Source organism: Mastigoproctus giganteus, chromosome 5 (assembly GCF_048544385.1).
Source record: "Mastigoproctus giganteus isolate SK-2022 chromosome 5, ASM4854438v1, whole genome shotgun sequence".
Lineage (NCBI taxonomy): Eukaryota > Metazoa > Arthropoda > Arachnida > Uropygi > Thelyphonidae > Mastigoproctus > Mastigoproctus giganteus.
The window spans coordinates 20636858-20646037 of record NC_143579.1 but is presented as its reverse complement, the minus strand read 5'-3'; the positions used below and the strand labels follow the sequence as shown (position 1 = coordinate 20646037).

Here is a 9180-nt window from a genome sequence, read left to right as displayed (position 1 = left end):
ATATTTTTATCTAATTTTTTCTAGTCCGTAAAAGAAGAATGTAAGCAATTTCATCTGGAAAAGATTAAATTATAACTTTGTTTTCAAAATGAGATGAACTATTTCCTCTTCTCATTTTCTTTCCATCTTCTCGGCCTTCCTCAGCTTCGTTTACCTATGGGTCTCCAGTTCTAGACGGTTTCTATAAGACTGTGGGTATAAGAATCCAGCAGACCAACAAGGAGACACACATTATACAAATAACAATAAAGAATTTAAAACTATTTTAAACTTCTTTCTATTTTGGTAAATTAAATAAGAAGGGAGGAAAAACATTCCAAAGAATTTATCAAAAAGGAAAATTAAAGTCGTCTGGGAATTTTATATGCTCGCAAGTTTCTGATGGGGCTTGTAAAATGCAGAAAATAGTTGCTTCAACTGCCTTTCTCCACTGGAACTAAAAAACAAAAAAGTCAGATTAGAGAAAAGGGAAGGAAATAAATTATTCGCCAACTTAAAAGGATGGTGTGGAGGCCACCAGAGAGAGCAGTCACTAATGATTTTTGTCATGAATTGCAAAGCAAGAATTTAGGGCCGAATGACGTGTAGCCAAGCAATTGAAAGATCTTTACTCCAGTGACTCGCTATTCATAAATATGTAATAAGATGCCAAAACATTTTAATAAGAGTTGAGCGCATAATAAACAGGTGATCACCTTTCGGATATTTGAGAGACGCCTTCGCTGTTTCATTGCGCACAAAAAAAAAAAATCATTATAAAGAATAAGATACGTGGCTGGAAAGTTCTGTCCACATTAGCCTCCAGTTGACTGTAAAAACGTAACAACATCCGCTGCAATTTTTTTCTTTTCTTAAGCAAATATGCGAGGGCTGTTCAATACAGAATGATCATAATTTTTTTCATAGTATATCTTTATTAATCATCAATATTTTGATGGTGTTTTTGGAAGTAGCCCCCATTTGATGGAATGCCCGCACTCCAACGTTTCTGACATTAATCAAAAACATGGTGGAAGCCATTTTTTGACAGGCATTGGAGAATCGTCTCAGATGTCTTTATAACTTCTTCTGACGACTGGAAACGTTTTCCCTGCAGCTCTATCTTTAAATTTGGAAATAAAAAGAAATCAAAGGGTGCAAGAACAGGACTCTAGGGCGGATGAGGAACACATTTGATACTAATGCTGACTATGTACTCCACGGCAGTATGAGAAAAGCGAGGTCTCGCATTGTCGTGATGCAGTATCGAACCACCTGCGGGTAGTTGTGGTCGTTTGCGATGAATGTGACCCGCAAAGTATGCAGTACAGTTCTGCAGAAAGGTAATGTAACAGTCGTATGACGTAACACAACATGCTGGAAATCATTCCTTGAATGTCAAATAAAGAGACGACCAAAATCTTTCCTGCAGAAGCCACAACTTTTGCTTTTTTCGGTGTTCTCGATGAGGTAGACTTCCAAACCGAGCTTTGTTGCTTACTTTCTGAATGATCGAAATGATTAACTTATGTCTCATCCACAGTTATCATCTTCTGCAGAAACTCACCAGCTTCAGTAACCAACCGTTGCAGCTCCTGACTAACCTCCATGCGAACTTGCTGTTACTCAGGTGTGAGCAGTCTTGGAACCCAACGTGCACAAACGTATGTCATGCAAATTGTCATGGAGAATACCGTGCATGGTTCCTAATGATATTCTCAACATCTTTTCCATTTGCCTTACTGTTAGACAACGATCTTCTCTCACAGTTGCAGAAGCAGTATTATAGTCTTTGTGATGAGAGCAATGGTTGGAGCTCTAGGACCGACGATTTTCGTGATTGAATCACAACGATCTTTCAATACTCTGAAAACCACCTCCGAGCCGTGCTATATGGAAGCGTAGATTCAACGTAAGCCTCTTTTAACATTTCATACGCTTCAGACGATGTCTTCTTGAGCAAATCAAAGTTTGAGATCAGCATACTGTTTTTGGCGTGATGGATCTTGATTTGGTCTTAAATTCCGCAGCTGATCTAAAAATAACAAAGAAGTTCATTAAAAATTATGATAATTCTTTACTGAACATCTCTCGTGTCTGCGCGTGTAGCACAGTGGTATCGTTACCGTCCTCCCCTCACCGGGTGGAAAAGGCCTGGGTTCGATTCCCGTCGATGACGCGAGGAACTTTAATGGGCTTTTTTCACTCCGTGGCTGAGTTAGTTGGTCTCAGGCGTAGATAGCAGGGTTTTTCTCCCCAGTAACTGGGGTTTTTTCGTCCAGAAAAACAGGCAAATCAACCATAGAACATACGCAATTTACAGACACAAATACGGGTTAATGTGTTTAATTAAGGGTAACCCTAAAATAATAATAACAATGAACATCTCTCGTAGCAGCACATTTAGAAAGGAAGTATTAAATGGGACATCTGAAATAGTTAAGTCTTATATACTCTGGTGTTCAAAGAAAGTGCATCACCCCTTAAAATTGCAATTGTCGTCCAAATAACGTACGTATATGGCAATATTTCTGACAAATTGCATCAGATAAGATTAACACGCGTAGGTGATGTCGTAATATTGCATCAGATGTTACATTCAGCTATATAAGCATGCTGTGCAAGAATTGCAGTTGAAAGAGACAAAGCCTTACAAATTAAATTAAATGTCTATATAATTTATGATAGAACGCTAGATTGAGTGATATTATAGACCTTACAAGAAAACACTTAAAATCACAAATATTGTTTAAGATAGTGGGTCTCGCGCTAATGGAATTAATTTAAGAGAAGGTTAACTTTAATTACAAGCAAATATACCTTGAAGATAAACATTAGAAACGGATATACGATCAGCACCCACTACCTGAAGCAGCAAGTGAAGATAACGAGACGGAACAGTGGGGGGTTAATTGATGGCATGGCAAAAGGGACAGAGTGCTCCAGAGATTACAATAGGGGTAACAGGTGTAAGCGTTTTTGTTTACTGCAAACAGAGCAGGTGTGGTCATTTTATAATAAGGCGAGACGAATCAAGAAAATGGACGCAGATGTTTTCCGGATGGATTCTGAGCTCCGAAATTTCTGGTCATTTCCAGAACATTCGAGAATTCTCTAGAAACGGAAGTTCTTTCTACACCGGAAGGAACTCGGCCTTCCTGTCATGTGTCATAGGCAAATGAGAATGGAGACGATGATCAGATAGAAATGATTGGTCGAGGAAAGGAGGGGCGTTACTAAAGTTTGGGAAATAAAAGGGGAAGAGCACGCGCAAAAGATAGATGTGATAAAGTTTTTTTTCGGAGATGATAAAGTTTTTCGGGATATGATAAAGTTCTTCGGAAGATGATAAAGTTTTCTTCGAGGGTGATTAAGTTTTTTTGGGAATGACAAAGTTTTTTTTTGGAAAGATAGGCCCAGGAAACAGTCCCCGGAAGCGATCCACCAGTAGAACCAGTTATGGTGAGTTCACTAAATGCTGATAGCTTTAACAAAGTGTAGATAAGTTACGGAAAGGGGAACTTTCTCGAGATGGAACATTGAAGTCCGAAAGCGTCCACCGAGAAATATATTTGAAAGGAGGACAGCGAGATAATGCTAACAGAAGAACACCGTACCGTCCTATAGAAATAAAGTGATGGGAAGCGACCCCTACTGAATGATCCGGCACAGCAAAGAAGGATATGACACCAGGATGATCGGCAAAGCGAAAGGTGTCCCTGGCAAAGTTTAGCATTCCAGATGAACGTTCCCAAACCAATGGAGGACCCGATGCAGAGCAGAAAGTCACAGGCCACACGTTGTATTAGCGGTAAGATCCAAATCCCCAGACGTAAGTGGTTAAACAACGAATTTACCTCTATGTAATTGCAATGGACTGCAGGGAAGATAGAGAAATATTAAGTGAGAGAATTAGGGAAGCATACAGTTAATTCAATGCATGTTGTATAGATAAGTAAGGAAATATTATAGAAATAGTTTAATGAAGGATGGTTTACAGTTGTGGTCTATTTACTGATCAATTAATGGAGGAAAAGTAATAATTTTGGACGGGTTAGCCTATAGAGCAGGTACAGTTGTATGTTACTTATATAATGTCACTGATGCAGAGAAATTAGTCGCTAAATGCTTGAGTTTACCTGAGGGAGTGAAGAAATAAATAATCCCATGTATATTTCATTAACATGTAACTTTAAAGTGTTGGGGTGAGAATAGAATAGAATAGTTTGTAAAATGGACATTAAATTCCAGAAGAAGAATTGTTTCAACCATGAAGAAGAATGTAGGATTGTGCTAGATAGGTATGAAAAATATATATATATATATAAAAATGTCGATTGTAATTAAGAAGAGTTAAGTTAAACTGATTGTACGAGATGTTAGTGGGCCAATAGTAAGAAGAAGATGATGGATGGGAGAGCCTAATGACCAGGAACGTAATCCATGCCATGTACCTATATATGAAGTGAATAATGTGTAATGATTTGTTTTATCTTTTTATCTGTAAGTATGTATAATAAACTAATTGTATTTCACTTAATGCAAATAGTGTTTGGTCATTTCTGAACACACAGCAAAAAAAAAAAAAAAAAATCGAAAGGAGGAGTGATCTAATATAGGAACTCCCGCAGAACCGGAATTCTTCTGTGAGATAACAAGTCAGATGCAAAGTGGGGATTTTTAAGAATATAAAAAATAATAAATACTATAGTAATAATAAATAAAACAAAAAAAATAATAAATAAAACGCTACCCCCACACAGTAATTCCTTTATTGTGTGAGGCTGGCGATTTATGTGCAGTTGACGCCACGAAGAAAGAGTGCTAGTGTTGCTGTATGTGAGGAATGATGTTCTTCCCGTCATATTGCTTATAGAGTGTCTTGTAATCAGTCGACAGTGAGTAGATTTCTTTCCAAACTCAAGAATACTGGTTCTGCTGATAGGAAAAAAGGACCTGGACGCAAACGAGTCTCTACGCCAAAACAGACCGCGTTTTGAAGCGCATATGTTTTAAAAACAGTAAAGCTTCTTCGTCGTCTGAGCTGAAAAGAGAATGGGAAGAAAACACAGGAGTGGTAGCAAGTGCAGTAACAGTCAGAAGATGCCTCTTCAAAAATGGACTTGTAGCCCGTCGTCCAAAGAAGAAGCCCCTTCTCACACAAAAAAATGAAAAGGGCCCTATTAATTTGGTGTGAGGAGCGTGTCAAATGGACCCCCGAGCAGTGGAAGTCAGTTATTTTCTCTGATGACGATAAATTCAACCTACATGGCTCTGATGGGAGACAAACGATTCGGCATAGACTTAGTGAAGAATACCATCCAGACTGTATGGTGTCTACAGTGAAATTCCCTACCATCAAAATGATATGAGGGTGCATTTCGTATCCCCTGCAGTTTATAAAAGGTTCCGTAAATGCCAATGGATACTTGGCTGTATTGGAAGGCAAGTTGCTGCCAGCCATTAGAGACCATTCCAACCTGCCAAGTAACTGAATCTTTCAGGACGACTCTGCTCCTTGTCATCGGGCGAAAAGTGTAAGTAGGCACTTCTGTAGTTACTTTAGCTTCATTTCTGCATTAGAGTTTCGACAGTAATGTGTTTACATTTGTTACAGGTGGAAAAAATGGTTGGAAGAACGGTCCGTTACAACTGTTAGCTGGCCAGAAACCAGCCCGTCGGGACCTGAATCCTATAGAGAACTGTTGACATCGTGTGGAATCTGCTGTTGTCAGAAAAAAACGAAAGACCCTTCGTGAACTTCAGGAAGCCATAATTCGTGTTTGAAACGACGAACTATCAGTTGATTATCTTCAGAAATTGATCTTGGCAATGCCCCCACGGGGTGTTGCTGTCATTAGGGCCAGAGAGCGGTTCAACTAAATATTGGTTTGCATCTGGTGAACTTTTCATTTTGTTTTCCATTTAAAATGATAAACTGGAGCAAATTCTGATAACATTTCAGCCATAATTGTCGTGTTTAGCAAAACTGTTGTATGTTGGTTGCAAGTGCTCATTTTGGAATATTTTGAGAGCACCAGTCAAATATTGCTTAGCTTTGCCTTAACTATTAATAAACATCTTTTGTTTATATTTCTATTTGTGATGCTAGTCATTAAGGTAACATACCATCGCGAAAAAGGGTTAGAAATGTGAAATTCCTAGGTGATGCACTTTCTTTGAACACCAGTGTATAGTAGATTTTGGTATTTCAATTTGGTTTCATACAACAGGGCCGTTGTGGGTTGCACAGATGGTAGAATTGCTATCCTCCCCACTCTGGGTAGAAAAGATCTGAGTTCGGGTCCCGTCGATGCCGTGACGAATTTTTATAGGCCTTCTTCACAATGTGGCTGAGTTAGTCGGTCTCAGGCGAGGGTAGCATTTATTTTTCTTCAGGGAACTTGGGTTTTTCATCCAGAAAATAGAAAATCGATCTCAGAACACACGCAATTTACATATAGTATACGCGGGACAATAAGGTCTTAGTCGCTAATGCTCCTAAAAAGAAAAACAAAAAAAAACGTACGACTACTACATTAACTAGTCTAATTAGGGGTTTCAGAATGACGCTGGTGCGTCCCCATAGCAACTATGTATCGAAATACATCAAAAATAACTGAAGTACAATCACCAATGTTCATGGCAATGCTTTTGTAAACATTTGTTTTTAATATCCACCCTTTAAAACTACAGTCGACTTAGTATTGATTTAAAGATTTCGCCTTTATTATGAATACAATGCAGTTACCTAAGAACGCGTGCATTAATTATGCAGCAGATATCAAGAATTTTTATCTTCTAACTAATATATCAAAATCCACTTTTGTTTACTGTTTCTTCGTTCACAAAATTGTTATTGTTTTCTTATTCGATCTTTCCAAATGTCTTTCGACTGAATTTAATTTTCTTTCAGAAATGGTAATGACAGTGTGGGGGAGGATTATATTAAAAAATGTTATTAACTGCAATTCTTGTCTTGTTTTTGTTGAGTTTATTTTGTTTGACTTCCACCCTACTGAAGTCTCAAACCCATCCCACATTATGCAAATCTGACCGCAATTCACAGATATCTCTAGATTATATATTTTATTATAACTCTTAGCTTTTAACCCATGAAATTTATTACAACTGGTATCCTCTTACATCAATAATATTTACTAAAAATCACTCATTCTGAATCAATTACTCTCTAGTTAACATCTTGGTCACTCTCTTTATTCTTGAGGTTTCTCTATTAAAAGCAATTCTTTCTCTTTACACCTCATCTGGTATGTTATCTTGTGTTGGCACCTGGCCTAATTTAATGATATAGGTTAACATATATTTACTAATTCCTTTATACTATTACTTTCTTTTTATTACGCCTTTACAACCCTTACATTATTTCATAATCACTAACATTCATAACAAATTATCTGAACCTTAGTAACTAACTTGCCTAATACAACAGGAATGTCTTTTTTTTTAAAGGACTATCGCTCAATTCCTTACAGAGCTAGGTTATCAGTCATTGAGTTCAGAATTCAACAAAAAAACGGGAAGAGACTTACGTTCCGAAATGACCGCAACTTCCAATTTCCTTTGAGTCCAGGCTTCCTTCGTGGCAGACAGGCTTTCTTCCATTTCTTGGGCACTCTGCCTTCTGATGCTGGACCAGACTTCTTTCTCTTCTTGGTTCACTTATCTGCACAACTGGCCATTATCAATCCCTTCCGATGCTGGGCCAGGCTTTCTTTCTTGCACTTTTACCTTAACCTTAAACTTTAACATTCCCTATCACTGCCGATGACGGACAAGGCTTTCTTTCTCTCACGTTTTTTCTTTTTCTTTTTCTTCTTGATCTTGCTGTCACGAGATGTGAACTCTGACCACCAAAAAATCTACTCCCTCTTCAACCAGCACAGTCACGCCCCTTTCGACCACAGAGAAGTCAGATACAGAATGTACACTTGCTCAGATTACCTACCCCCCCCCCCCCGAACTCGTAACCTATTCCCATGCACTGTTTAATTTTTTCATTCCTTCCTATTTGCTTTTTTTTTTTTTTTAAGATGGCAGTATAGCCCTTCATGTTTGCGGTTCCCTTCCAAAACATTCGTTTTCGTGTTCACAACTCTGCTAAAGATATCGAGCTTACCCAAATTTATTAGTCACCCTTACGCCGTTTTTTTTTTTTTTTGACGCGAACACTGGACGTCCACTCATTTCCTGTTTGCTTCCCAACGGTAGCTTGGTTCAAAAGACCCGTTTCTTTTGATCCAAGAGAGATCAAAAGAGAATTTTTTAAAGAACTCTTCAGAATTCATTAAAAAATTCAGTTTTGACATAAGTGTCGGATCATATTTTAGAAATAAATTCAACATTGAGTCACTGGATAAAATTCTTTTCCTGCGATTCCTTTGTCTAAGTAATATAACAGGATAGATACCCAAAAATGGCAAATAAACTTTTTTTTTAATGAGCCTTTATAAACTGTTAATTCGATTGCAAATAATAACTATTGAGATGACACACTTTGTTATGTCACACTTTGGATGTGGCTTTGTTTTTTCGATCGATCATGTGGAACTTGTACGATGATAAAATTGATGCAATAACACCTCGGAAATTGATGCAATAAACATGTTCCTGTTTTGATAATGTTCTTAGAATAATCTTCTGCCATTCCTTCCACCGTTATAAGATATTAATAAGCAAGAAGGGAGTTTAATCCCTTTACACCAACATTCGCTCATTGCTAATGACAACGACCTACTGCTGTAGTCTTTCAAGCTGAAAATTGTTATCAGATGTTGCTCACAGCTGACGTCAGGAGAGTTCATCAACCTGACAGAAATATTTCCCTTTAAGGAAAAATAAGGAAATGGTTTCATCAAGCGACGGTGGTATAGAGGTTAGCATATCTGCCTTCCAAGCAGTTGACCCGGGTTCGATTCCCGGCCGTCGCAATGGTTTTTTATTTGCATTTTAAATAAAAAAATATTATAAAAAAATGGATGACCTACAAGAAAATTTAAACATTCTCGTAAAGTGAATTAAATACGTTTTTCTTGTTAACCTGTAAATTAACTGTTAAAAACTTTACGGAATCAAATATTCGGAAATCAAATATACGGAATCTTCAGGATCTTTATTTTTTTCAGCTGTACGGAATAACCTTTCACTTTGCTTTTGCAATCTCATTTCACTGCAAATTAC

The 9180-nt window shown here is 37.6% G+C and overlaps 1 non-coding gene across 1 annotated transcript; it reads left to right on the top strand.

Moving 5' to 3' along the window:
• The first annotated feature begins 8858 nt into the window (after window positions 1–8858).
• Window positions 8859–8930, top strand: TRNAG-UCC (transfer RNA glycine (anticodon UCC)). Its single transcript has one exon. It is a non-coding gene; the product is annotated as a tRNA-Gly (tRNA).
• The last annotated feature ends 250 nt before the right edge of the window (window positions 8931–9180 follow it).